At 40.5% G+C, this 24,394-nt stretch overlaps 59 non-coding genes across 59 annotated transcripts; all 59 read right to left on the reverse strand.

Annotated features, from left to right (window-relative positions):
* Positions 1–55: 55 nt before the first annotated feature.
* trnar-ucg lies at positions 56–128 on the reverse strand. The gene has a single exon. It is a non-coding gene; the product is annotated as a tRNA-Arg (tRNA).
* A 301-nt stretch (positions 129–429) lies between these two features.
* Positions 430–503, reverse strand: trnai-aau. Its single transcript has one exon. It is a non-coding gene; the product is annotated as a tRNA-Ile (tRNA).
* Positions 504–740: 237 nt separating this feature from the next.
* trnar-ucg lies at positions 741–813 on the reverse strand. Its single transcript has one exon. It is a non-coding gene; the product is annotated as a tRNA-Arg (tRNA).
* Positions 814–1,114: 301 nt separating this feature from the next.
* trnai-aau lies at positions 1,115–1,188 on the reverse strand. The gene has a single exon. It is a non-coding gene; the product is annotated as a tRNA-Ile (tRNA).
* Positions 1,189–1,423: 235 nt separating this feature from the next.
* Positions 1,424–1,496, reverse strand: trnar-ucg. The gene has a single exon. It is a non-coding gene; the product is annotated as a tRNA-Arg (tRNA).
* A 301-nt stretch (positions 1,497–1,797) lies between these two features.
* trnai-aau lies at positions 1,798–1,871 on the reverse strand. Its single transcript has one exon. It is a non-coding gene; the product is annotated as a tRNA-Ile (tRNA).
* Positions 1,872–2,106: 235 nt separating this feature from the next.
* Positions 2,107–2,179, reverse strand: trnar-ucg. The gene has a single exon. It is a non-coding gene; the product is annotated as a tRNA-Arg (tRNA).
* Positions 2,180–2,480: 301 nt separating this feature from the next.
* On the reverse strand, positions 2,481–2,554 carry trnai-aau. Its single transcript has one exon. It is a non-coding gene; the product is annotated as a tRNA-Ile (tRNA).
* A 235-nt stretch (positions 2,555–2,789) lies between these two features.
* Positions 2,790–2,862, reverse strand: trnar-ucg. The gene has a single exon. It is a non-coding gene; the product is annotated as a tRNA-Arg (tRNA).
* A 301-nt stretch (positions 2,863–3,163) lies between these two features.
* On the reverse strand, positions 3,164–3,237 carry trnai-aau. The gene has a single exon. It is a non-coding gene; the product is annotated as a tRNA-Ile (tRNA).
* A 235-nt stretch (positions 3,238–3,472) lies between these two features.
* Positions 3,473–3,545, reverse strand: trnar-ucg. The gene has a single exon. It is a non-coding gene; the product is annotated as a tRNA-Arg (tRNA).
* A 301-nt stretch (positions 3,546–3,846) lies between these two features.
* trnai-aau lies at positions 3,847–3,920 on the reverse strand. The gene has a single exon. It is a non-coding gene; the product is annotated as a tRNA-Ile (tRNA).
* A 235-nt stretch (positions 3,921–4,155) lies between these two features.
* Positions 4,156–4,228, reverse strand: trnar-ucg. Its single transcript has one exon. It is a non-coding gene; the product is annotated as a tRNA-Arg (tRNA).
* Positions 4,229–4,529: 301 nt separating this feature from the next.
* On the reverse strand, positions 4,530–4,603 carry trnai-aau. The gene has a single exon. It is a non-coding gene; the product is annotated as a tRNA-Ile (tRNA).
* A 609-nt stretch (positions 4,604–5,212) lies between these two features.
* Positions 5,213–5,286, reverse strand: trnai-aau. The gene has a single exon. It is a non-coding gene; the product is annotated as a tRNA-Ile (tRNA).
* A 235-nt stretch (positions 5,287–5,521) lies between these two features.
* trnar-ucg lies at positions 5,522–5,594 on the reverse strand. The gene has a single exon. It is a non-coding gene; the product is annotated as a tRNA-Arg (tRNA).
* Positions 5,595–5,895: 301 nt separating this feature from the next.
* On the reverse strand, positions 5,896–5,969 carry trnai-aau. Its single transcript has one exon. It is a non-coding gene; the product is annotated as a tRNA-Ile (tRNA).
* Positions 5,970–6,204: 235 nt separating this feature from the next.
* Positions 6,205–6,277, reverse strand: trnar-ucg. Its single transcript has one exon. It is a non-coding gene; the product is annotated as a tRNA-Arg (tRNA).
* A 301-nt stretch (positions 6,278–6,578) lies between these two features.
* trnai-aau lies at positions 6,579–6,652 on the reverse strand. The gene has a single exon. It is a non-coding gene; the product is annotated as a tRNA-Ile (tRNA).
* A 234-nt stretch (positions 6,653–6,886) lies between these two features.
* trnar-ucg lies at positions 6,887–6,959 on the reverse strand. The gene has a single exon. It is a non-coding gene; the product is annotated as a tRNA-Arg (tRNA).
* A 300-nt stretch (positions 6,960–7,259) lies between these two features.
* Positions 7,260–7,333, reverse strand: trnai-aau. Its single transcript has one exon. It is a non-coding gene; the product is annotated as a tRNA-Ile (tRNA).
* A 235-nt stretch (positions 7,334–7,568) lies between these two features.
* trnar-ucg lies at positions 7,569–7,641 on the reverse strand. The gene has a single exon. It is a non-coding gene; the product is annotated as a tRNA-Arg (tRNA).
* Positions 7,642–7,942: 301 nt separating this feature from the next.
* On the reverse strand, positions 7,943–8,016 carry trnai-aau. Its single transcript has one exon. It is a non-coding gene; the product is annotated as a tRNA-Ile (tRNA).
* A 235-nt stretch (positions 8,017–8,251) lies between these two features.
* trnar-ucg lies at positions 8,252–8,324 on the reverse strand. Its single transcript has one exon. It is a non-coding gene; the product is annotated as a tRNA-Arg (tRNA).
* Positions 8,325–8,624: 300 nt separating this feature from the next.
* Positions 8,625–8,698, reverse strand: trnai-aau. The gene has a single exon. It is a non-coding gene; the product is annotated as a tRNA-Ile (tRNA).
* Positions 8,699–8,933: 235 nt separating this feature from the next.
* On the reverse strand, positions 8,934–9,006 carry trnar-ucg. The gene has a single exon. It is a non-coding gene; the product is annotated as a tRNA-Arg (tRNA).
* A 301-nt stretch (positions 9,007–9,307) lies between these two features.
* Positions 9,308–9,381, reverse strand: trnai-aau. The gene has a single exon. It is a non-coding gene; the product is annotated as a tRNA-Ile (tRNA).
* Positions 9,382–9,616: 235 nt separating this feature from the next.
* On the reverse strand, positions 9,617–9,689 carry trnar-ucg. Its single transcript has one exon. It is a non-coding gene; the product is annotated as a tRNA-Arg (tRNA).
* A 301-nt stretch (positions 9,690–9,990) lies between these two features.
* On the reverse strand, positions 9,991–10,064 carry trnai-aau. The gene has a single exon. It is a non-coding gene; the product is annotated as a tRNA-Ile (tRNA).
* Positions 10,065–10,299: 235 nt separating this feature from the next.
* On the reverse strand, positions 10,300–10,372 carry trnar-ucg. Its single transcript has one exon. It is a non-coding gene; the product is annotated as a tRNA-Arg (tRNA).
* A 301-nt stretch (positions 10,373–10,673) lies between these two features.
* Positions 10,674–10,747, reverse strand: trnai-aau. Its single transcript has one exon. It is a non-coding gene; the product is annotated as a tRNA-Ile (tRNA).
* A 235-nt stretch (positions 10,748–10,982) lies between these two features.
* On the reverse strand, positions 10,983–11,055 carry trnar-ucg. The gene has a single exon. It is a non-coding gene; the product is annotated as a tRNA-Arg (tRNA).
* A 295-nt stretch (positions 11,056–11,350) lies between these two features.
* trnai-aau lies at positions 11,351–11,424 on the reverse strand. Its single transcript has one exon. It is a non-coding gene; the product is annotated as a tRNA-Ile (tRNA).
* A 235-nt stretch (positions 11,425–11,659) lies between these two features.
* trnar-ucg lies at positions 11,660–11,732 on the reverse strand. The gene has a single exon. It is a non-coding gene; the product is annotated as a tRNA-Arg (tRNA).
* A 2,126-nt stretch (positions 11,733–13,858) lies between these two features.
* On the reverse strand, positions 13,859–13,932 carry trnai-aau. Its single transcript has one exon. It is a non-coding gene; the product is annotated as a tRNA-Ile (tRNA).
* Positions 13,933–14,167: 235 nt separating this feature from the next.
* On the reverse strand, positions 14,168–14,240 carry trnar-ucg. Its single transcript has one exon. It is a non-coding gene; the product is annotated as a tRNA-Arg (tRNA).
* Positions 14,241–14,541: 301 nt separating this feature from the next.
* trnai-aau lies at positions 14,542–14,615 on the reverse strand. The gene has a single exon. It is a non-coding gene; the product is annotated as a tRNA-Ile (tRNA).
* Positions 14,616–15,218: 603 nt separating this feature from the next.
* On the reverse strand, positions 15,219–15,292 carry trnai-aau. Its single transcript has one exon. It is a non-coding gene; the product is annotated as a tRNA-Ile (tRNA).
* A 235-nt stretch (positions 15,293–15,527) lies between these two features.
* trnar-ucg lies at positions 15,528–15,600 on the reverse strand. Its single transcript has one exon. It is a non-coding gene; the product is annotated as a tRNA-Arg (tRNA).
* Positions 15,601–15,901: 301 nt separating this feature from the next.
* trnai-aau lies at positions 15,902–15,975 on the reverse strand. The gene has a single exon. It is a non-coding gene; the product is annotated as a tRNA-Ile (tRNA).
* Positions 15,976–16,210: 235 nt separating this feature from the next.
* On the reverse strand, positions 16,211–16,283 carry trnar-ucg. The gene has a single exon. It is a non-coding gene; the product is annotated as a tRNA-Arg (tRNA).
* A 301-nt stretch (positions 16,284–16,584) lies between these two features.
* Positions 16,585–16,658, reverse strand: trnai-aau. The gene has a single exon. It is a non-coding gene; the product is annotated as a tRNA-Ile (tRNA).
* A 609-nt stretch (positions 16,659–17,267) lies between these two features.
* On the reverse strand, positions 17,268–17,341 carry trnai-aau. Its single transcript has one exon. It is a non-coding gene; the product is annotated as a tRNA-Ile (tRNA).
* Positions 17,342–17,950: 609 nt separating this feature from the next.
* Positions 17,951–18,024, reverse strand: trnai-aau. The gene has a single exon. It is a non-coding gene; the product is annotated as a tRNA-Ile (tRNA).
* Positions 18,025–18,259: 235 nt separating this feature from the next.
* Positions 18,260–18,332, reverse strand: trnar-ucg. Its single transcript has one exon. It is a non-coding gene; the product is annotated as a tRNA-Arg (tRNA).
* A 301-nt stretch (positions 18,333–18,633) lies between these two features.
* Positions 18,634–18,707, reverse strand: trnai-aau. The gene has a single exon. It is a non-coding gene; the product is annotated as a tRNA-Ile (tRNA).
* Positions 18,708–18,942: 235 nt separating this feature from the next.
* On the reverse strand, positions 18,943–19,015 carry trnar-ucg. The gene has a single exon. It is a non-coding gene; the product is annotated as a tRNA-Arg (tRNA).
* A 301-nt stretch (positions 19,016–19,316) lies between these two features.
* On the reverse strand, positions 19,317–19,390 carry trnai-aau. Its single transcript has one exon. It is a non-coding gene; the product is annotated as a tRNA-Ile (tRNA).
* A 607-nt stretch (positions 19,391–19,997) lies between these two features.
* trnai-aau lies at positions 19,998–20,071 on the reverse strand. Its single transcript has one exon. It is a non-coding gene; the product is annotated as a tRNA-Ile (tRNA).
* Positions 20,072–20,680: 609 nt separating this feature from the next.
* Positions 20,681–20,754, reverse strand: trnai-aau. Its single transcript has one exon. It is a non-coding gene; the product is annotated as a tRNA-Ile (tRNA).
* Positions 20,755–21,363: 609 nt separating this feature from the next.
* On the reverse strand, positions 21,364–21,437 carry trnai-aau. Its single transcript has one exon. It is a non-coding gene; the product is annotated as a tRNA-Ile (tRNA).
* Positions 21,438–21,672: 235 nt separating this feature from the next.
* Positions 21,673–21,745, reverse strand: trnar-ucg. Its single transcript has one exon. It is a non-coding gene; the product is annotated as a tRNA-Arg (tRNA).
* Positions 21,746–22,046: 301 nt separating this feature from the next.
* On the reverse strand, positions 22,047–22,120 carry trnai-aau. Its single transcript has one exon. It is a non-coding gene; the product is annotated as a tRNA-Ile (tRNA).
* A 235-nt stretch (positions 22,121–22,355) lies between these two features.
* trnar-ucg lies at positions 22,356–22,428 on the reverse strand. The gene has a single exon. It is a non-coding gene; the product is annotated as a tRNA-Arg (tRNA).
* Positions 22,429–22,729: 301 nt separating this feature from the next.
* On the reverse strand, positions 22,730–22,803 carry trnai-aau. Its single transcript has one exon. It is a non-coding gene; the product is annotated as a tRNA-Ile (tRNA).
* A 235-nt stretch (positions 22,804–23,038) lies between these two features.
* On the reverse strand, positions 23,039–23,111 carry trnar-ucg. The gene has a single exon. It is a non-coding gene; the product is annotated as a tRNA-Arg (tRNA).
* A 301-nt stretch (positions 23,112–23,412) lies between these two features.
* trnai-aau lies at positions 23,413–23,486 on the reverse strand. Its single transcript has one exon. It is a non-coding gene; the product is annotated as a tRNA-Ile (tRNA).
* Positions 23,487–23,721: 235 nt separating this feature from the next.
* On the reverse strand, positions 23,722–23,794 carry trnar-ucg. The gene has a single exon. It is a non-coding gene; the product is annotated as a tRNA-Arg (tRNA).
* Positions 23,795–24,095: 301 nt separating this feature from the next.
* Positions 24,096–24,169, reverse strand: trnai-aau. The gene has a single exon. It is a non-coding gene; the product is annotated as a tRNA-Ile (tRNA).
* Between the last annotated feature and the right edge of the window lie 225 nt (positions 24,170–24,394).

Genomic DNA, 24,394 nt, shown 5'->3' on the forward strand with positions numbered 1-24,394 from the left:
CAGTTTTGCATCAATATTGCCTGCTACATTTTACATATAATGAGCATGGAGGTAACAACCACGAAGGGACTCGAACCCTCAATCTTCTGATCCGAAGTCAGACGCCTTGTCCATTAGGCCACATGGTCTCACAAGACACACTTTTCACATTTCAGAAGTGCAATGGCTCATCTGCAAAGAAGGACGGAGCTAAAGGTTGTACAAACACATACTGCAAAGCTGGCCTGTTGTCTTTTCTGATGTGGAATTAGCTTAAATGGTGGACAGCTGGCTTCACATGTGAGATTCAGTGGAATTAATGTCAATATACTTGATGGTATCTCTTTATTCAGAGAATAATTCCTTCTATCTTTTTAAATGTTGTCCTGGATCATAAATGTAAACTTCAACTCCAGCTATAAAGAGATTGATTTGTTTTACGACTAATGCTGGCCAGTATGGGGATTGAACCCATGACCTTGGCGTTATTAGCACCACGCTCTAACCATCTGAGCTAACCGGCCAGTAATTCCAAGGGATTTATTAAACTCAATTTTTCCAAAATTAAACCAGGACCGTGCGTTCAAAATGTAGGCATTCTTGGATGAATATTTGGGTGCGAGCACCTGTCTGCTTGTCTTTGCTGGCGTTGTTGGAGGATATCCTAAAATGAATTTCTGACTTTACACCTGAGCAGAATTAAGTCAAGTTTTGCATCAATATTGCCTGCTACATTTTACATATAATGAGCATGGAGGTCACAACCACGAAGGGACTCAAACCCTCAATCTTCTGATCCGAAGTCAGACGCCTTGTCCATTAGGCCACATGGTCTCACAAGACACACTTTTCACATTTCAGAAGTGCAATGGCTCATCTGCAAAGAAGGACGGAGCTAAAGGTTGTACAAACACATACTGCAAAGCTGGCCTGTTGTCTTTTCTGATGTGGAATTAGCTTAAATGGTGGACAGCTGGCTTCACATGTGAGATTCAGTGGAATTAATGTCAATATACTTGATGGTATCTCTTTTTTCAGAGAATAATTCCTCCTATCTTTCTAAATGTTGTCCTGGATCATAAATGTAAACTTCAACTCCAGCTATAAAGAGATTGATTTGTTTTACGACTAATGCTGGCCAGTATGGGGATTGAACCCATGACCTTGGCGTTATTAGCACCACGCTCTAACCATCTGAGCTAACCGGCCGTAATTCCAGGGATTTATTAAAATCAATTTTTCCAAAATTAAACCAGGACCGTGCGTTCAAAATGTAGGCATTCTTGGATGAATATTTGGGTGCGAGCACCTGTCTGCTTGTCTTTGCTGGCGTTGTTGGAGGATATCCTAAAATGAATTTCTGACTTTACACCTGAGCAGAATTAAGTCAAGTTTTGCATCAATATTGCCTGCTACATTTTACATATAATGAGCATGGAGGTAACAACCACGAAGGGACTCGAACCCTCAATCTTCTGATCCGAAGTCAGACGCCTTGTCCATTAGGCCACATGGTCTCACAAGACACACTTTTCACATTTCAGAAGTGCAATGGCTCATCTGCAAAGAAGGACGGAGCTAAAGGTTGTACAAACACATACTGCAAAGCTGGCCTGTTGTCTTTTCTGATGTGGAATTAGCTTAAATGGTGGACAGCTGGCTTCACATGTGAGATTCAGTGGAATTAATGTCAATATACTTGATGGTATCTCTTTATTCAGAGAATAATTCCTTCTATCATTTTTAATGTTGTCCTGGATCATAAATGTAAACTTCAACTCCAGCTGTAAAGAGATTGATTTGTTTTACGACTAATGCTGGCCAGTATGGGGATTGAACCCATGACCTTGGCGTTATTAGCACCACGCTCTAACCATCTGAGCTAACCGGCCATAATTCCAAGGATTTATTTAACTCAATTTTTCCAAAATTAAACCAGGACCGTGCGTTCAAAATGTAGGCATTCTTGGATGAATATTTGGGTGCGAGCACCTGTCTGCTTGTCTATGCTGGCGTTGTTGGAGGATATCCTAAAATGAATTTCTGACTTTACACCTGAGCAGAATTAAGTCAAGTTTTGCATCAATATTGCCTGCTACATTTTACATATAATGAGCATGGAGGTAACAACCACGAAGGGACTCGAACCCTCAATCTTCTGATCCGAAGTCAGACGCCTTGTCCATTAGGCCACATGGTCTCACAAGACACACTTTTCACATTTCAGAAGTGCAATGGCTCATCTGCAAAGAAGGACGGAGCTAAAGGTTGTACAAACACATACTGCAAAGCTGGCCTGTTGTCTTTTCTGATGTGGAATTAGCTTAAATGGTGGACAGCTGGCTTCACATGTGAGATTCAGTGGAATTAATGTCAATATACTTGATGGTATCTCTTTTTTCAGAGAATAATTCCTCCTATCTTCTCAAATGTTGTCCTGGATCATAAATGTAAACTTCAACTCCAGCTATAAAGAGATTGATTTGTTTTACGACTAATGCTGGCCAGTATGGGGATTGAACCCATGACCTTGGCGTTATTAGCACCACGCTCTAACCATCTGAGCTAACCGGCCGTAATTCCAGGGATTTATTAAAATCAATTTTTCCAAAATTAAACCAGGACCGTGCGTTCAAAATGTAGGCATTCTTGGATGAATATTTGGGTGCGAGCACCTGTCTGCTTGTCTTTGCTGGCGTTGTTGGAGGATATCCTAAAATGAATTTCTGACTTTACACCTGAGCAGAATTAAGTCAAGTTTTGCATCAATATTGCCTGCTACATTTTACATATAATGAGCATGGAGGTAACAACCACGAAGGGACTCGAACCCTCAATCTTCTGATCCGAAGTCAGACGCCTTGTCCATTAGGCCACATGGTCTCACAAGACACACTTTTCACATTTCAGAAGTGCAATGGCTCATCTGCAAAGAAGGACGGAGCTAAAGGTTGTACAAACACATACTGCAAAGCTGGCCTGTTGTCTTTTCAGATGTGGAATTAGCTTAAATGGTGGACAGCTGGCTTCACATGTGAGATTCAGTGGAATTAATGTCAATATACTTGATGGTATCTCTTTATTCAGAGAATAATTCCTTCTATCTTTTTAAATGTTGTCCTGGATCATAAATGTAAACTTCAACTCCAGCTATAAAGAGATTGATTTGTTTTACGACTAATGCTGGCCAGTATGGGGATTGAACCCATGACCTTGGCGTTATTAGCACCACGCTCTAACCATCTGAGCTAACCGGCCATAATTCCAAGGATTTATTAAACTCAATTTTTCCAAAATTAAACCAGGACCGTGCGTTCAAAATGTAGGCATTCTTGGATGAATATTTGGGTGCGAGCACCTGTCTGCTTGTCTTTGCTGGCGTTGTTGGAGGATATCCTAAAATGAATTTCTGACTTTACACCTGAGCAGAATTAAGTCAAGTTTTGCATCAATATTGCCTGCTACATTTTACATATAATGAGCATGGAGGTAACAACCACGAAGGGACTCAAACCCTCAATCTTCTGATCCGAAGTCAGACGCCTTGTCCATTAGGCCACATGGTCTCACAAGACACACTTTTCACATTTCAGAAGTGCAATGGCTCATCTGCAAAGAAGGACGGAGCTAAAGGTTGTACAAACACATACTGCAAAGCTGGCCTGTTGTCTTTTCTGATGTGGAATTAGCTTAAATGGTGGACAGCTGGCTTCACATGTGAGATTCAGTGGAATTAATGTCAATATACTTGATGGTATCTCTTTATTCAGAGAATAATTCCTTCTATCTTTTTAAATGTTGTCCTGGATCATAAATGTAAACTTCAACTCCAGCTATAAAGAGATTGATTTGTTTTACGACTAATGCTGGCCAGTATGGGGATTGAACCCATGACCTTGGCGTTATTAGCACCACGCTCTAACCATCTGAGCTAACCGGCCGTAATTCCAGGGATTTATTAAAATCAATTTTTCCAAAATTAAACCAGGACCGTGCGTTCAAAATGTAGGCATTCTTGGATGAATATTTGGGTGCGAGCACCTGTCTGCTTGTCTTTGCTGGCGTTGTTGGAGGATATCCTAAAATGAATTTCTGACTTTACACCTGAGCAGAATTAAGTCAAGTTTTGCATCAATATTGCCTGCTACATTTTACATATAATGAGCATGGAGGTAACAACCACGAAGGGACTCAAACCCTCAATCTTCTGATCCGAAGTCAGACGCCTTGTCCATTAGGCCACATGGTCTCACAAGACACACTTTTCACATTTCAGAAGTGCAATGGCTCATCTGCAAAGAAGGACGGAGCTAAAGGTTGTACAAACACATACTGCAAAGCTGGCCTGTTGTCTTTTCTGATGTGGAATTAGCTTAAATGGTGGACAGCTGGCTTCACATGTGAGATTCAGTGGAATTAATGTCAATATACTTGATGGTATCTCTTTATTCAGAGAATAATTCCTTCTATCTTTTTAAATGTTGTCCTGGATCATAAATGTAAACTTCAACTCCAGCTATAAAGAGATTGATTTGTTTTACGACTAATGCTGGCCAGTATGGGGATTGAACCCATGACCTTGGCGTTATTAGCACCACGCTCTAACCATCTGAGCTAACCGGCCATAATTCCAAGGATTTATTAAACTCAATTTTTCCAAAATTAAACCAGGACCGTGCGTTCAAAATGTAGGCATTCTTGGATGAATATTTGGGTGCGAGCACCTGTCTGCTTGTCTTTGCTGGCGTTGTTGGAGGATATCCTAAAATGAATTTCTGACTTTACACCTGAGCAGAATTAAGTCAAGTTTTGCATCAATATTGCCTGCTACATTTTACATATAATGAGCATGGAGGTAACAACCACGAAGAGACTCAAAACCTCAATCTTCTGATCCAAAGTCAGACGCCTTGTCCATTAGGCCACATGGTCTCACAAGACACACTTTTCACATTTCAGAAGTGCAATGGCTCATCTGCAAAGAAGGACGGAGCTAAAGGTTGTACAAACACATACTGCAAAGCTGGCCTGTTGTCTTTTCAGATGTGGAATTAGCTTAAATGGTGGACAGCTGGCTTCACATGTGAGATTCAGTGGAATTAATGTCAATATACTTGATGGTATCTCTTTATTCAGAGAATAATTCCTTCTATCTTTTTTAATGTTGTCCTGGATCATAAATGTAAACTTCAACTCCAGCTATAAAGAGATTGATTTGTTTTACGACTAATGCTGGCCAGTATGGGGATTGAACCCATGACCTTGGCGTTATTAGCACCACGCTCTAACCATCTGAGCTAACCGGCCATAATTCCAAGGATTTATTAAACTCAATTTTTCCAAAATTAAACCAGGACCGTGCGTTCAAAATGTAGGCATTCTTGGATGAATATTTGGGTGCGAGCACCTGTCTGCTTGTCTTTGCTGGCGTTGTTGGAGGATATCCTAAAATGAATTTCTGACTTTACACCTGAGCAGAATTAAGTCAAGTTTTGCATCAATATTGCCTGCTACATTTTACATATAATGAGCATGGAGGTCACAACCACGAAGGGACTCAAACCCTCAATCTTCTGATCCGAAGTCAGACGCCTTGTCCATTAGGCCACATGGTCTCACAAGACACACTTTTCACATTTCAGAAGTGCAATGGCTCATCTGCAAAGAAGGACGGAGCTAAAGGTTGTACAAACACATACTGCAAAGCTGGCCTGTTGTCTTTTCTGATGTGGAATTAGCTTAAATGGTGGACAGCTGGCTTCACATGTGAGATTCAGTGGAATTAATGTCAATATACTTGATGGTATCTCTTTATTCAGAGAATAATTCCTTCTATCTTTTTTAATGTTGTCCTGGATCATAAATGTAAACTTCAACTCCAGCTATAAAGAGATTGATTTGTTTTACGACTAATGCTGGCCAGTATGGGGATTGAACCCATGACCTTGGCGTTATTAGCACCACGCTCTAACCATCTGAGCTAACCGGCCGTAATTCCAAGGATTTATTAAAATCAATTTTTCCAAAATTAAACCAGGACCGTGCGTTCAAAATGTAGGCATTCTTGGATGAATATTTGGGTGCGAGCACCTGTCTGCTTGTCTTTGCTGGCGTTGTTGGAGGATATCCTAAAATGAATTTCTGACTTTACACCTGAGCAGAATTAAGTCAAGTTTTGCATCAATATTGCCTGCTACATTTTACATATAATGAGCATGGAGGTAACAACCACGAAGGGACTCGAACCCTCAATCTTCTGATCCGAAGTCAGACGCCTTGTCCATTAGGCCACATGGTCTCACAAGACACACTTTTCACATTTCAGAAGTGCAATGGCTCATCTGCAAAGAAGGACGGAGCTAAAGGTTGTACAAACACATACTGCAAAGCTGGCCTGTTGTCTTTTCAGATGTGGAATTAGCTTAAATGGTGGACAGCTGGCTTCACATGTGAGATTCAGTGGAATTAATGTCAATATACTTGATGGTATCTCTTTATTCAGAGAATAATTCCTTCTATCTTTTTAAATGTTGTCCTGGATCATAAATGTAAACTTCAACTCCAGCTATAAAGAGATTGATTTGTTTTACGACTAATGCTGGCCAGTATGGGGATTGAACCCATGACCTTGGCGTTATTAGCACCACGCTCTAACCATCTGAGCTAACCGGCCGTAATTCCAGGATTTATTAAACTCAATTTTTCCAAAATTATACCAGGACCGTGCGTTCAAAATGTAGGCATTCTTGGATGAATATTTGGGTGCGAGCACCTGTCTGCTTGTCTTTGCTGGCGTTGTTGGAGGATATCCTAAAATGAATTTCTGACTTTACACCTGAGCAGAATTAAGTCAAGTTTTGCATCAATATTGCCTGCTACATTTTACATATAATGAGCATGGAGGTAACAACCACGAAGGGACTCGAACCCTCAATCTTCTGATCCGAAGTCAGACGCCTTGTCCATTAGGCCACATGGTCTCACAAGACACACTTTTCACATTTCAGAAGTGCAATGGCTCATCTGCAAAGAAGGACGGAGCTAAAGGTTGTACAAACACATACTGCAAAGCTGGCCTGTTGTCTTTTCAGATGTGGAATTAGCTTAAATGGTGGACAGCTGGCTTCACATGTGAGATTCAGTGGAATTAATGTCAATATACTTGATGGTATCTCTTTATTCAGAGAATAATTCCTTCTATCTTTTAAATGTTGTCCTGGATCATAAATGTAAACTTCAACTCCAGCTATAAAGAGATTGATTTGTTTTACGACTAATGCTAGCCAGTATGGGGATTGAACCCATGACCTTGGCGTTATTAGCACCACGCTCTAACCATCTGAGCTAACCGGCCGTAATTCCAAGGATTTATTAAACTAAATTTTTCCAAAATTAAACCAGGACCGTGCGTTCAAAATGTAGGCATTCTTGGATGAATATTTGGGTGCGAGCACCTGTCTGCTTGTCTTTGCTGGCGTTGTTGGAGGATATCCTAAAATGAATTTCTGACTTTACACCTGAGCAGAATTAAGTCAAGTTTTGCATCAATATTGCCTGCTACATTTTACATATAATGAGCATGGAGGTAACAACCACGAAGGGACTCGAACCCTCAATCTTCTGATCCGAAGTCAGACGCCTTGTCCATTAGGCCACATGGTCTCACAAGACACACTTTTCACATTTCAGAAGTGCAATGGCTCATCTGCAAAGAAGGACGGAGCTAAAGGTTGTACAAACACATACTGCAAAGCTGGCCTGTTGTCTTTTCAGATGTGGAATTAGCTTAAATGGTGGACAGCTGGCTTCACATGTGAGATTCAGTGGAATTAATGTCAATATACTTGATGGTATCTCTTTATTCAGAGAATAATTCCTTCTATCTTTTTAAATGTTGTCCTGGATCATAAATGTAAACTTCAACTCCAGCTATAAAGAGATTGATTTGTTTTACGACTAATGCTGGCCAGTATGGGGATTGAACCCATGACCTTGGCGTTATTAGCACCACGCTCTAACCATCTGAGCTAACCGGCCGTAATTCCAAGGATTTATTAAACTAAATTTTTCCAAAATTAAACCAGGACCGTGCGTTCAAAATGTAGGCATTCTTGGATGAATATTTGGGTGCGAGCACCTGTCTGCTTGTCTTTGCTGGCGTTGTTGGAGGATATCCTAAAATGAATTTCTGACTTTACACCTGAGCAGAATTAAGTCAAGTTTTGCATCAATATTGCCTGCTACATTTTACATATAATGAGCATGGAGGTAACAACCACGAAGGGACTCAAACCCTCAATCTTCTGATCCGAAGTCAGACGCCTTGTCCATTAGGCCACATGGTCTCACAAGACACACTTTTCACATTTCAGAAGTGCAATGGCTCATCTGCAAAGAAGGACGGAGCTAAAGGTTGTACAAACACATACTGCAAAGCTGGCCTGTTGTCTTTTCAGATGTGGAATTAGCTTAAATGGTGGACAGCTGGCTTCACATGTGAGATTCAGTGGAATTAATGTCAATATACTTGATGGTATCTCTTTATTCAGAGAATAATTCCTTCTATCTTTTTAAAGTTGTCCTGGATCATAAATGTAAACTTCAACTCCAGCTATAAAGAGATTGATTTGTTTTACGACTAATGCTGGCCAGTATGGGGATTGAACCCATGACCTTGGCGTTATTAGCACCACGCTCTAACCATCTGAGCTAACCGGCCGTAATTCCAAGGATTTATTAAACTCAATTTTTCCAAAATTAAACCAGGACCGTGCGTTCAAAATGTAGGCATTCTTGGATGAATATTTGGGTGCGAGCACCTGTCTGCTTGTCTTTGCTGGCGTTGTTGGAGGATATCCTAAAATGAATTTCTGACTTTACACCTGAGCAGAATTAAGTCAAGTTTTGCATCAATATTGCCTGCTACATTTTACATATAATGAGCATGGAGGTAACAACCACGAAGGGACTCGAACCCTCAATCTTCTGATCCGAAGTCAGACGCCTTGTCCATTAGGCCACATGGTCTCACAAGACACACTTTTCACATTTCAGAAGTGCAATGGCTCATCTGCAAAGAAGGACGGAGCTAAAGGTTGTACAAACACATACTGCAAAGCTGGCCTGTTGTCTTTTCTGATGTGGAATTAGCTTAAATGGTGGACAGCTGGCTTCACATGTGAGATTCAGTGGAATTAATGTCAATATACTTGATGGTATCTCTTTATTCAGAGAATAATTCCTCCTATCTTCTCAAATGTTGTCCTGGATCATAAATGTAAACTTCAACTCCAGCTATAAAGAGATTGATTTGTTTTACGACTAATGCTGGCCAGTATGGGGATTGAACCCATGACCTTGGCGTTATTAGCACCACGCTCTAACCATCTGAGCTAACCGGCCATAATTCCAAGGATTTATTCAACTCAATTTTTCCAAAATTAAACCAGGACCGTGCGTTCAAAATGTAGGCATTCTTGGATGAATATTTGGGTGCGAGCACCTGTCTGCTTGTCTTTGCTGGCGTTGTTGGAGGATATCCTAAAATGAATTTCTGACTTTACACCTGAGCAGAATTAAGTCAAGTTTTGCATCAATATTGCCTGCTACATTTTACATATAATGAGCATGGAGGTAACAACCACGAAGGGACTCGAACCCTCAATCTTCTGATCCGAAGTCAGACGCCTTGTCCATTAGGCCACATGGTCTCACAAGACACACTTTTCACATTTCAGAAGTGCAATGGCTCATCTGCAAAGAAGGACGGAGCTAAAGGTTGTACAAACACATACTGCAAAGCTGGCCTGTTGTCTTTTCTGATGTGGAATTAGCTTAAATGGTGGACAGCTGGCTTCACATGTGAGATTCAGTGGAATTAATGTCAATATACTTGATGGTATCTCTTTATTCAGAGAATAATTCCTCCTATCTTTTTAAATGTTGTCCTGGATCATAAATGTAAACTTCAACTCCAGCTATAAAGAGATTGATTTGTTTTACGACTAATGCTGGCCAGTATGGGGATTGAACCCATGACCTTGGCGTTATTAGCACCACGCTCTAACCATCTGAGCTAACCGGCCATAATTCCAAGGATTTATTCAACTCAATTTTTCCAAAATTAAACCAGGACCGTGCGTTCAAAATGTAGGCATTCTTGGATGAATATTTGGGTGCGAGCACCTGTCTGCTTGTCTTTGCTGGCGTTGTTGGAGGATATCCTAAAATGAATTTTTGACTTTACACCTGAGCAGAATTAAGTCAAGTTTTGCATCAATATTGCCTGCTACATTTTACATATAATGAGCATGGAGGTAACAACCACGAAGGGACTCAAACCCTCAATCTTCTGATCCGAAGTCAGACGCCTTGTCCATTAGGCCACATGGTCTCACAAGACACACTTTTCACATTTCAGAAGTGCAATGGCTCATCTGCAAAGAAGGACGGCGCTAAAGGTTGTACAAACACATACTGCAAAGCTGGCCTGTTGTCTTTTCTGATGTGGAATTAGCTTAAATGGTGGACAGCTGGCTTCACATGTGAGATTCAGTGGAATTAATGTCAATATACTTGATGGTATCTCTTTATTCAGAGAATAATTCCTTCTATCTTTTTAAATGTTGTCCTGGATCATAAATGTAAACTTCAACTCCAGCTATAAAGAGATTGATTTGTTTTACGACTAATGCTGGCCAGTATGGGGATTGAACCCATGACCTTGGCGTTATTAGCACCACGCTCTAACCATCTGAGCTAACCGGCCATAATTCCAGGGATTTATTAAAATCAATTTTTCCAAAATTAAACCAGGACCGTGCGTTCAAAATGTAGGCATTCTTGGATGAATATTTGGGTGCGAGCACCTGTCTGCTTGTCTTTGCTGGCGTTGTTGGAGGATATCCTAAAATGAATTTCTGACTTTACACCTGAGCAGAATTAAGTCAAGTTTTGCATCAATATTGCCTGCTACATTTTACATATAATGAGCATGGAGGTAACAACCACGAAGGGACTCGAACCCTCAATCTTCTGATCCGAAGTCAGACGCCTTGTCCATTAGGCCACATGGTCTCACAAGACACACTTTTCACATTTCAGAAGTGCAATGGCTCATCTGCAAAGAAGGACGGAACTGAAGGTTGTACAAACACATACTGCAAAGCTGGCCTGTTGTCTTTTCAGATGTGGAATTAGCTTAAATGGTGGACAGCTGGCTTCACATGTGAGATTCAGTGGAATTAATGTCAATATACTTGATGGTATCTCTTAATTCAGAGAATAATTCCTTCTATCTTTTTAAATGTTGTCCTGGATCATAAATGTAAACTTCAGCTATAAAGAGATTGATTTGTTTTACGACTAATGCTGGCCAGTATGGGGATTGAACCCATGACCTTGGCGTTATTAGCACCATGCTCTAACCATCTGAGCTAACCGGCCATAATTCCAGGGATTTATTAAAATCAATTTTTCCAAAATTAAACCAGGACCGTGCGTTCAAAATGTAGGCATTCTTGGATGAATATTTGGGTGCGAGCACCTGTCTGCTTGTCTTTGCTGGCGTTGTTGGAGGACATCCTAAAATGAATTTCTGACTTTACACCTGAGCAGAATTAAGTCAAGTTTTGCATCAATATTGCCTGCTACATTTTACATATAATGAGCATGGAGGTAACAACCACGAAGGGACTCAAACCCTCAATCTTCTGATCCGAAGTCAGACGCCTTGTCCATTAGGCCACATGGTCTCACAAGACACACTTTTCACATTTCAGAAGTGCAATGTCTCATCTGCAAAGAAGGACGGAGCTAAAGGTTGTACAAACACATACTGCAAAGCTGGCCTGTTGTCTTTTCTGATGTGGAATTAGCTTAACCTTCCTCCTGTGTTAGCTTTCTGTTACCATCTCTTATGTTAACGGGTCGGTTTTGACCCGTGTCTTAAATCAGCTGTAAAATACACTAAAAACAATTATCTATCATCCAATTTGTTTCTCATCTCTTGGTTACCTTGTTAGGCTCCCTTATCCATGAAAATATTGGTTTTAATATTTTTGGTGTGGGCCTCTGGGCCTTTTCTTTGTCAGTATACCCCTCGATTTCAATTTAAAAAATGGTAAAATGAACCTCAAGAGAATCATATAAATAAATAAAGGGTTGTTGTGTTACCTGACTATTATTGAGGGGTATTAGAACACATCTCTTAAATAAATTTGTTTTATTTATTTTTTAATTTTAATATTATTAACTATAGTAACATCTATGGTGTTTGGGTCAATTTCGACCCATATATATTTACTTCAAGAAAAAGGCTAAAAAGTATTTTTTTTAGCAATAGAACTTTAATACAAACACAAAATAAAGAGCAGAACAAGTCATAACACAAAATATAGATTTGCAAGGTCAAACAACAACCAATTAAGCAAATCAAACCAATATAAATCAATTACTAGTTCCAAAGAACTTGGATGTGTATGTGTGTGTGTTTAGATGCATGTGTGGCAAAAAGTTACACTTTTAGTGTGTTCTTTGCAGAGATATTTCTTGCAGTTGAAGCACAATACGTTTGTCTTTCTGTCCTTACTGCTTGGGCAGACCTGGCACCTCTTTCTCTTAGAATCAGGTGGCCTGAGTGGGGTTGTGGCTGTGGCTGTTCTGGTTGGTGTTGAGGGGGGGCTGGCTGAGGAGGATGCTCTTTGTGTTGCTGATGGTGTGGACGGAGTGCTAGGTGAGCTCTGTAGTTGTCTGACCAAGGCTGCAGCATCTGGGCCTCGGGGCACCCGTTCCCTTCGCTCAATGTGTGGATTGACAAGGGAATTTCCAAGCTCCTCAAGAAACATTCTCCGCTTGCTATTTTTGGTTGAGTTCCACCCTTGGTGGATGTGGGTCCACAACACAAATGCATTACATGCAGACACATCGAGGATGTTGTAAAACACAACCATTGGCCATCTCCTGGTCATTCGCTGGCAAGTGTAGGTGGCAGTCAGTTTGTCCAGGGTGTCCACTCCTCCTTTGTTTTTGTTATAGTCGAGGATGATTGTGGGCTTTTTGTCACTTCTTGATGACACAGCTGCATCTTTGTGAAGAGTAGAAGTATCACATTCCGGGGTTTTTTTGGACAATATGAGACAACAGTGGTGGTGTCTGTAAAAGCAAACTTTGCAGAAAGTGGAGCCCTGTCCTTCACCTGCAAGATTTCAACAGGCAGCTCAGGGTTATTTTTCTTCACTGTGCCCACCATGGTAAGTTTCCTCCTGAGAAGTTCTTGTCCAAGGTCATAGCTGGTAAAGAAATTGTCACAAGTGATATTGTGACCCTGAAGTCCAGTAGTCATATTAAGGACCTGGATAACAATGCAAAATGAGAATCCCCTAAAGCTCACATGATTGGGAGAGGAGCTGGCTGTCACTGTGTTGGCTGACAGTGCACTTATGATTTCAGTTTTGGCTCTAATTATTGCTTTATAATCTTATTTTTATAACCGGGTCGAAACCGACCCTAACAACACAAAGGTCATAATTTCAACCAGAGCATTTTATAATTTAGTGAAACAAAATGTTTTTGTTTTATTTTGTTGAAATAGAGGTTCCTGACAAAGTCATAAAGCCTTGATGCAAATAAACCAATTTATGTGGTTCTTTTATGCATTTAAAACCTAAAACGGGTCGGTGCCGACACTAACACAAGAGGAAGGTTAAATGGTGGACAGCTGGCTTCACATGTGAGATTCAATGGAATTAATGTCAATATACTTGATGGTATCTCTTTTTTCAGAGAATAATTCCTCCTATCTTCTCAAATGTTGTCCTGGATCATAAATGTAAACTTCAACTCCAGCTATAAAGAGATTGATTTGTTTTACGACTAATGCTGGCCAGTATGGGGATTGAACCCATGACCTTGGCGTTATTAGCACCACGCTCTAACCATCTGAGCTAACCGGCCATAAATCAAGGGATTTATCAAAATCAATTTTTCCAAAATTAAACCAGGACCGTGCGTTCAAAATGTAGGCATTCTTGGATGAATATTTGGGTGCGAGCACCTGTCTGCTTGTCTTTGCTGGCGTTGTTGGAGGATATCCTAAAATGAATTTCTGACTTTACACCTGAGCAGAATTAAGTCAAGTTTTGCATCAATATTGCCTGCTACATTTTACATATAATGAGCATGGAGGTAACAACCACGAAGGGACTCGAACCCTCAATCTTCTGATCCGAAGTCAGACGCCTTGTCCATTAGGCCACATGGTCTCACAAGACACACTTTTCACATTTCAGAAGTGCAATGGCTCATCTGCAAAGAAGGACGGAGCTAAAGGTTGTACAAACACATACTGCAAAGCTGGCCTGTTGTCTTTTCTGATGTGGAATTAGCTTAAATGGTGGACAGCTGGCTTCACATGTGAGATTCAGTGGAATTAATGTCAATATACTTGATGGTATCTCTTTATTCAGAGAATAATTCCTTCTATCTTTTTAAATGTTGTCCTGGATCATAAATGTAAACTTCAACTCCAGCTATAAAGAGATTGATTTGTTTTACGACTAATGCTGGCCAGTATGGGGATTGAACCCATGACCTTTGCGTTATTAGCACCACACTCTAACCATCTGAGCTAACCGGCCGTAATTCCAAGGATTTATTAAACTCAATTTTTCCAAAATTAAACCAGGACCGTGCATTCAAAATGTAGGCATTCTTGGATGAATATTTGGGTGCGAGCACCTGTCTGCTTGTCTTTGCTGGCGTTGTTGGAGGATATCCTAAAATGAATTTCTGACTTTACACCTGAGCAGAATTAAGTCAAGTTTTGCATCAATATTGCCTGCTACATTTTACATATAATGAGCATGGAGGTAACAACCACGAAGGGACTCGAACCCTTAATCTTCTGATCCAAAGTCCTTGTCCATTAGGCCACATGGTCTCACAAGACACACTTTTCACATTTCAGAAGTGCAATGGCTCATCTGCAAAGAAGGACGGAGCTAAAGGTTGTACAAACACATACTGCAAAGCTGGCCTGTTGTCTTTTCTGATGTGGAATTAGCTTAAATGGTGGACAGCTGGCTTCACATGTGAGATTCAATGGAATTAATGTCAATATACTTGATGGTATCTCTTTTTTCAGAGAATAATTCCTCCTATCTTCTCAAATGTTGTCCTGGATCATAAATGTAAACTTCAACTCCAGCTATAAAGAGATTGATTTGTTTTACGACTAATGCTGGCCAGTATGGGGATTGAACCCATGACCTTGGCGTTATTAGCACCACGCTCTAACCATCTGAGCTAACCGGCCATAAATCAAGGGATTTATCAAAATCAATTTTTCCAAAATTAAACCAGGACCGTGCGTTCAAAATGTAGGCATTCTTGGATGAATATTTGGGTGCGAGCACCTGTCTGCTTGTCTTTGCTGGCGTTGTTGGAGGATATCCTAAAATGAATTTCTGACTTTACACCTGAGCAGAATTAAGTCAAGTTTTGCATCAATATTGCCTGCTACATTTTACTTATAATGAGCATGGAGGTAACAACCACGAAGGGACTCGAACCCTCAATCTACTGATCCGAAGTCAGACGCCTTGTCCATTAGGCCACATGGTCTCACAAGACACACTTTTCACATTTCAGAAGTGCAATGGCTCATCTGCAAAGAAGGACGGAGCTAAAGGTTGTACAAACACATACTGCAAAGCTGGCCTGTTGTCTTTTCAGATGTGGAATTAGCTTAAATGGTGGACAGCTGGCTTCACATGTGAGATTCAGTGGAATTAATGTCAATATACTTGATGGTATCTCTTTATTCAGAGAATAATTCCTCCTATCTTCTCAAATGTTGTACTGGATCATAAATGTAAACTTCAACTCCAACTATAAAGAGATTGATTTGTTTTACGACTAATGCTGGCCAGTATGGGGATTGAACACATGACCTTGGCGTTATTAGCACCACGCTCTAACCATCTGAGCTAACCGGCCGTAAATCCAGGGATTTATTAAAATCAATTTTTCCAAAATTAAACCAGGACCGTGCGTTCAAAATGTAGGCATTCTTGGATGAATATTTGGGTGCGAGCACCTGTCTGCTTGTCTTTGCTGGCGTTGTTGGAGGATATCCTAAAATGAATTTCTGACTTTACACCTGAGCAGAATTAAGTCAAGTTTTGCATCAATATTGCCTGCTACATTTTACATATAATGAGCATGGAGGTAATAACCACGAAGGGACTCGAACCCTCAATCTACTGATCCGAAGTCAGACGCCTTGTCCATTAGGCCACATGGTCTCACAAGACACACTTTTCACATTTCAGAAGTGCAATGTCTCATCTGCAAAGAAGGACGGAGCTAAAGGTTGTACAAACACATACTGCAAAGCTGGCCTGTTGTCTTTTCTGATGTGGAATTAGCTTAAATGGTGGACAGCTGGCTTCACATGTGAGATTCAGTGGAATTAATGTCAATATACTTGATGGTATCTCTTTTTTCAGAGAATAATTCCTCCTATCTTCTCAAATGTTGTCCTGGATCATAAATGTAAACTTCAACTCCAGCTATAAAGAGGTTGATTTGTTTTACGACTAATGCTGGCCAGTATGGGGATTGAACCCATGACCTTGGCGTTATTAGCACCACGCTCTAACCATCTGAGCTAACCGGCCATAATTCAAAGGATTTATTCAACTCAATTTTTCCAAAATTAAACCAGGACCTTCCGTTCAAAATGTAGGCATTCTTGGATGAATATTTGGGTGCGAGCACCTGTCTGCTTGTCTTTGCTGGCGTTGTTGGAGGATATCCTAAAATGAATTTCTGACTTTACACCTGAGCAGAATTAAGTCAAGTTTTGCATCAATATTGCCTGCTACATTTTACATATAATGAGCATGGAGGTAACAACCACGAAGGGACTCGAACCCTCAATATTCTGATGCGAAGTCAGAGGCCTTGTCCATTAGGCCACATGGTCTCACAAGACACACTTTTCACATTTCAGAAGTGCAATGGCTCATCTGCAAAGAAGGACGGAGCTAAAGGTTGTACAAACACATACTGCAAAGCTGGCCTGTTGTCTTTTCAGATGTGGAATTAGCTTGAATGGTGGACAGCTGGCTTCACATGTGAGATTCAGTGGAATTAATGTCAATATACTTGATGGTATCTCTTAATTCAGAGAATAATTCCTTCTATCTTTTTAAATGTTGTCCTGGATCATAAATGTAAACTTCAACTCCAGCTATAAAGAGAATGATTTGTTTTACGACTAATGCTGGCCAGTATGGGGATGGAACCCATGACCTTGGCGTTATTAGCACCACGCTCTAACCATCTGAGCTAACCGGCCATAATTCAAAGGATTTATTCAACTCAATTTTTCCAAAATCAAACCAGGACCGGGCGTTCAAAATGTAGGCATTCTTGGATGAATATTTGGGTGCGAGCACCTGTCTGCTTGTCTTTGCTGGCGTTGTTGGAGGATATCCTAAAATGAATTTCTGACTTTACACCTGAGCAGAATTAAGTCAAGTTTTGCATCAATATTGCCTGCTACATTTTACATATAATGAGAATGGAGGTAACAACCAGGAAGGGACTCGAACCCTCAATCTTCTGATGCGAAGTCAGAGGCCTTGTCCATTAGGCCATATGGTCTCACAAGACACATTTTTCACATTTCAGAAGTGCAATGGCTCATCTGCAAAGAAGGACGGAGCTAAAGGTTGTACAAACACATACTGCAAAGCTGGCCTGTTGTCTTTTCTGATGTGGAATTAGCTTAAATGGTGGACAGCTGGCTTCACATGTGAGATTCAATGGAATTAATGTCAATATACTTGATAGTATCTCTTTTTTCAGAGAATAATTCCTCCTATCTTCTCAAATGTTGTCCTGGATCATAAATGTAAACTTCAACTCCAGCTATAAAGAGATTGATTTGTTTTACGACTAATGCTGGCCAGTATGGGGATTGAACCCATGACCTTGGCGTTATTAGCACCATGCTCTAACCATCTGAGCTAACCGGCCATAATTCAAAGGATTTATTCAACTCAATTTTTCCAAAATTAAACCAGGACCGTGCTTTCAAAATGTAGGCATTCTTGGATGAATATTTGGGTGCGAGCACCTGTCTGCTTGTCTTTGCTGGCGTTGTTGGAGGATATCCTAAAATGAATTTCTGACTTTACACCTGAGCAGAATTAAGTCAAGTTTTGCATCAATATTGCCTGCTACATTTTACTTATAATGAGCATGGAGGTAACAACCACGAAGGGACTCGAACCCTCAATCTACTGATCCGAAGTCAGACGCCTTGTCCATTAGGCCACATGGTCTCACAAGACACACTTTTCACATTTCAGAAGTGCAATGGCTCATCTGCAAAGAAGGACGGAGCTAAGGGTTGTACAAACACATACTGCAAAGCTGGCCTGTTGTCTTTTCAGATGTGGAATTAGCTTAAATGGTGGACAGCTGGCTTCACATGTGAGATTCAGTGGAATTAATGTCAATATACTTGATGGTATCTCTTTATTCAGAGAATAATTCCTCCTATCTTCTCAAATGTTGTACTGGATCATAAATGTAAACTTCAACTCCAACTATAAAGAGATTGATTTGTTTTACGACTAATGCTGGCCAGTATGGGGATTGAACACATGACCTTGGCGTTATTAGCACCACGCTCTAACCATCTGAGCTAACCGGCCGTAAATCCAGGGATTTATTAAAATCAATTTTTCCAAAATTAAACCAGGACCGTGCGTTCAAAATGTAGGCATTCTTGGATGAATATTTGGGTGCGAGCACCTGTCTGCTTGTCTTTGCTGGCGTTGTTGGAGGATATCCTAAAATGAATTTCTGACTTTACACCTGAGCAGAATTAAGTCAAGTTTTGCATCAATATTGCCTGCTACATTTTACATATAATGAGCATGGAGGTAATAACCACGAAGGGACTCGAACCCTCAATCTACTGATCCGAAGTCAGACGCCTTGTCCATTAGGCCACATGGTCTCACAAGACACACTTTTCACATTTCAGAAGTGCAATGGCTCATCTGCAAAGAAGGACGGAGCTAAAGGTTGTACAAACACATACTGCAAAGCTGGCCTGTTGTCTTTTCTGATGTGGAATTAGCTTAAATGGTGGACAGCTGGCTTCACATGTGAGATTCAGTGGAATTAATGTCAATATACTTGATGGTATCTCTTTTTTCAGAGAATAATTCCTCCTATCTTCTCAAATGTTGTCCTGGATCATAAATGTAAACTTCAACTCCAGCTATAAAGAGGTTGATTTGTTTTACGACTAATGCTGGCCAGTATGGGGATTGAACCCATGACCTTGGCGTTATTAGCACCACGCTCTAACCATCTGAGCTAACCGGCCATAATTCAAAGGATTTATTCAACTCAATTTTTCCAAAATTAAACCAGGACCTTCCGTTCAAAATGTAGGCATTCTTGGATGAATATTTGGGTGCGAGCACCTGTCTGCTTGTCTTTGCTGGCGTTGTTGGAGGATATCCTAAAATGAATTTCTGACTTTACACCTGAGCAGAATTAAGTCAAGTTTTGCATCAATATTGCCTGCTACATTTTACATATAATGAGCATGGAGGTAACAACCACGAAGGGACTCGAACCCTCAATATTCTGATGCGAAGTCAGAGGCCTTGTCCATTAGGCCACATGGTCTCACAAGACACACTTCACATTTCAGAAGTGCAATGGCTCATCTGCAAAGAAGGACGGAGCTAAAGGTTGTACAAACACATACTGCAAAGCTGGCCTGTTGTCTTTTCAGATGTGGAATTAGCTTGAATGGTGGACAGCTGGCTTCACATGTGAGATTCAGTGGAATTAATGTCAATATACTTGATGGTATCTCTTAATTCAGAGAATAATTCCTTCTATCTTTTTAAATGTTGTCCTGGATCATAAATGTAAACTTCAACTCCAGCTATAAAGAGAATGATTTGTTTTACGACTAATGCTGGCCAGTATGGGGATGGAACCCATGACCTTGGCGTTATTAGCACCACGCTCTAACCATCTGAGCTAACCGGCCATAATTCAAAGGATTTATTCAACTCAATTTTTCCAAAATTAAACCAGGACCGGGCGTTCAAAATGTAGGCATTCTTGGATGAATATTTGGGTGCGAGCACCTGTCTGCTTGTCTTTGCTGGCGTTGTTGGAGGATATCCTAAAATGAATTTCTGACTTTACACCTGAGCAGAATTAAGTCAAGTTTTGCATCAATATTGCCTGCTACATTTTACATATAATGAGAATGGAGGTAACAACCAGGAAGGGACTCGAACCCTCAATCTTCTGATGCGAAGTCAGAGGCCTTGTCCATTAGGCCATATGGTCTCACAAGACACATTTTTCACATTTCAGAAGTGCAATGGCTCATCTGCAAAGAAGGACGGAGCTAAAGGTTGTACAAACACATACTGCAAAGCTGGCCTGTTGTCTTTTCTGATGTGGAATTAGCTTAAATGGTGGACAGCTGGCTTCACATGTGAGATTCAATGGAATTAATGTCAATATACTTGATAGTATCTCTTTTTTCAGAGAATAATTCCTCCTATCTTCTCAAATGTTGTCCTGGATCATAAATGTAAACTTCAACTCCAGCTATAAAGAGATTGATTTGTTTTACGACTAATGCTGGCCAGTATGGGGATTGAACCCATGACCTTGGCGTTATTAGCACCATGCTCTAACCATCTGAGCTAACCGGCCATAATTCAAAGGATTTATTCAACTCAATTTTTCCAAAATTAAACCAGGACCGTGCTTTCAAAATGTAGGCATTCTTGGATGAATATTTGGGTGCGAGCACCTGTCTGCTTGTCTTTGCTGGCGTTGTTGGAGGATATCCTAAAATGAATTTCTGACTTTACACCTGAGCAGAATTAAGTCAAGTTTTGCATCAATATTGCCTGCTACATTTTACATATAATGAGCATGGAGGTAACAACCACGAAGGGACTCGAACCCTCAATATTCTGATGCGAAGTCAGAGGCCTTGTCCATTAGGCCACATGGTCTCACAAGACACACTTTTCACATTTCAGAAGTGCAATGGCTCATCTGCAAAGAAGGACGGAGCTAAAGGTTGTACAAACACATACTGCAAAGCTGGCCTGTTGTCTTTTCAGATGTGGAATTAGCTTGAATGGTGGACAGCTGGCTTCACATGTGAGATTCAGTGGAATTAATGTCAATATACTTGATGGTATCTCTTTTTTCAGAGAATAATTCCTCCTATCTTCTCAAATGTTGTCCTGGATCATAAATGTAAACTTCAACTCCAGCTATAAAGAGATTGATTTGTTTTACGACTAATGCTGGCCAGTATGGGGATTGAACCCATGACCTTGGCGTTATTAGCACCACGCTCTAACCATCTGAGCTAACCGGCCATAATTCAAAGGATTTATTCAACTCAATTTTTCCAAAATTAAACCAAGACCGTGCGTTCAAAATGTAGGCATTCTTGGATGAATTTTTGGGTGCGAGCACCTGTCTGCTTGTCTTTGCTGGCGTTGTTGGAGGACATCCTAAAATGAATTTCTGACTTTACACCTGAGCAGAATTAAGTCAAGTTTTGCATCAATATTGCCTGCTACATTTTACATATAATGAGCATGGAGGTAACAACCACGAAGGGACTCGAACCCTCAATCTTCTGATCCGAAGTCAGACGCCTTGTCCATTAGGCCACATGGTCTCACAAGACACACTTTTCACATTTCAGAAGTGCAATGGCTCATCTGCAAAGAAGGACGGAGCTAAAGGTTGTACAAACACATACTGCAAAGCTGGCCTGTTGTCTTTTCAGATGTGGAATTAGCTTAAATGGTGGACAGCTGGCTTCACATGTGAGATTCAGTGGAATTAATGTCAATATACTTGATGGTATCTCTTTTTTCAGAGAATAATTCCTCCTATCTTCTCAAATGTTGTCCTGGATCATAAATGTAAACTTCAACTCCAGCTATAAAGAGATTGATTTGTTTTACGACTAATGCTGGCCAGTATGGGGATTGAACCCATGACCTTGGCGTTATTAGCACCACGCTCTAACCATCTGAGCTAACTGGCCATAATTCAAAGGATTTATTCAACTCAATTTTTCCAAAATTAAACCAAGACCGTGCGTTCAAAATGTAGGCATTCTTGGATGAATATTTGGGTGCGAGCACCTGTCTGCTTGTCTTTGCTGGCGTTGTTGGAGGATATCCTAAAATGAATTTCTGACTTTACACCTGAGCAGAATTAAGTCAAGTTTTGCATCAATATTGCCTGCTACATTTTACATATAATGAGCATGGAGGTAACAACCACGAAGGGACTCGAACCCTCAATCTACTGATCCGAAGTCAGACGCCTTGTCCATTAGGCCACATGGTCTCACAAGACACACTTTTCACATTTCAGAAGTGCAATGGCTCATCTGCAAAGAAGGACGGAGCTAAAGGTTGTACAAACACATACTGCAAAGCTGGCCTGTTGTCTTTTCAGATGTGGAATTAGCTTAAATGGTGGACAGCTGGCTTCACATGTGAGATTCAGTGGAATTAATGTCAATATACTTGATGGTATCTCTTTTTTCAGAGAATAATTCCTCCTATCTTCTCAAATGTTGTCCTGGATCATAAATGTAAACTTCAACTCCAGCTATAAAGAGATTGATTTGTTTTACGACTAATGCTGGCCAGTATGGGGATTGAACCCATGACCTTGGCGTTATTAGCACCACGCTCTAACCATCTGAGCTAACCGGCCATAATTCAAAGGATTTATTCAACTCAATTTTTCCAAAATTAAACCAAGACCGTGCGTTCAAAATGTAGGCATTCTTGGATGAATTTTTGGGTGCGAGCACCTGTCTGCTTGTCTTTGCTGGCGTTGTTGGAGGATATCCTAAAATGAATTTCTGACTTTACACCTGAGCAGAATTAAGTCAAGTTTTGCATCAATATTGCCTGCTACATTTTACATATAATGAGCATGGAGGTAACAACCACGAAGGGACTCGAACCCTCAATCTACTGATCCGAAGTCAGACGCCTTGTCCATTAGGCCACATGGTCTCACAAGACACACTTTTCACATTTCAGAAGTGCAATGGCTCATCTGCAAAGAAGGACGGAGCTAAAGGTTGTACAAACACATACTGCAAAGCTGGCCTGTTGTCTTTTCAGATGTGGAATTAGCTTAAATGGTGGACAGCTGGCTTCACATGTGAGATTCAGTGGAATTAATGTCAATATACTTGATGGTATCTCTTTTTTCAGAGAATAATTCCTCCTATCTTTTCAAATGTTGTCCTGGATCATAAATGTAAACTTCAACTCCAGCTATAAAGAGATTGATTTGTTTTACGACTAATGCTGGCCAGTATGGGGATTGAACCCATGACCTTGGCGTTATTAGCACCACGCTCTAACCATCTGAGCTAACCGGCCCTAATTCCAGGGATTTATTAAAATCAATTTTTCCAAAATTAAACCAGGACCGTGCGTTCAAAATGTAGGCATTCTTGGATGAATATTTGGGTGCGAGCACCTGTCTGCTTGTCTTTGCTGGCGTTGTTGGAGGATATCCTAAAATGAATTTCTGACTTTACACCTGAGCAGAATTAAGTCAAGTTTTGCATCAATATTGCCTGCTACATTTTACATATAATGAGCATGGAGGTAACAACCACGAAGGGACTCGAACCCTCAATCTTCTGATCCGAAGTCAGACGCCTTGTCCATTAGGCCACATGGTCTCACAAGACACACTTTTCACATTTCAGAAGTGCAATGGCTCATCTGCAAAGAAGGACGGAGCTAAAGGTTGTACAAACACATACTGCAAAGCTGGCCTGTTGTCTTTTCTGATGTGGAATTAGCTTAAATGGTGGACAGCTGGCTTCACATGTGAGATTCAGTGGAATTAATGTCAATATACTTGATGGTATCTCTTTATTCAGAGAATAATTCCTTCTATCTTTTTAAATGTTGTCCTGGATCATAAATGTAAACTTCAACTCCAGCTATAAAGAGATTGATTTGTTTTACGACTAATGCTGGCCAGTATGGGGATTGAACCCATGACCTTGGCGTTATTAGCACCACACTCTAACCATCTGAGCTAACCGGCCGTAATTCCAAGGATTTATTTAACTCAATTTTTCCAAAATTAAACCAGGACCGTGCATTCAAAATGTAGGCATTCTTGGATGAATATTTGGGTGCGAGCACCTGTCTGCTTGTCTTTGCTGGCGTTGTTGGAGGATATCCTAAAATGAATTTCTGACTTTACACCTGAGCAGAATTAAGTCAAGTTTTGCATCAATATTGCCTGCTACATTTTACATATAATGAGC

This window comes from Cyclopterus lumpus, chromosome 22 (genome assembly GCF_009769545.1).
Source record: "Cyclopterus lumpus isolate fCycLum1 chromosome 22, fCycLum1.pri, whole genome shotgun sequence".
Taxonomy (NCBI): Eukaryota; Metazoa; Chordata; class Actinopteri; order Perciformes; family Cyclopteridae; genus Cyclopterus; species Cyclopterus lumpus.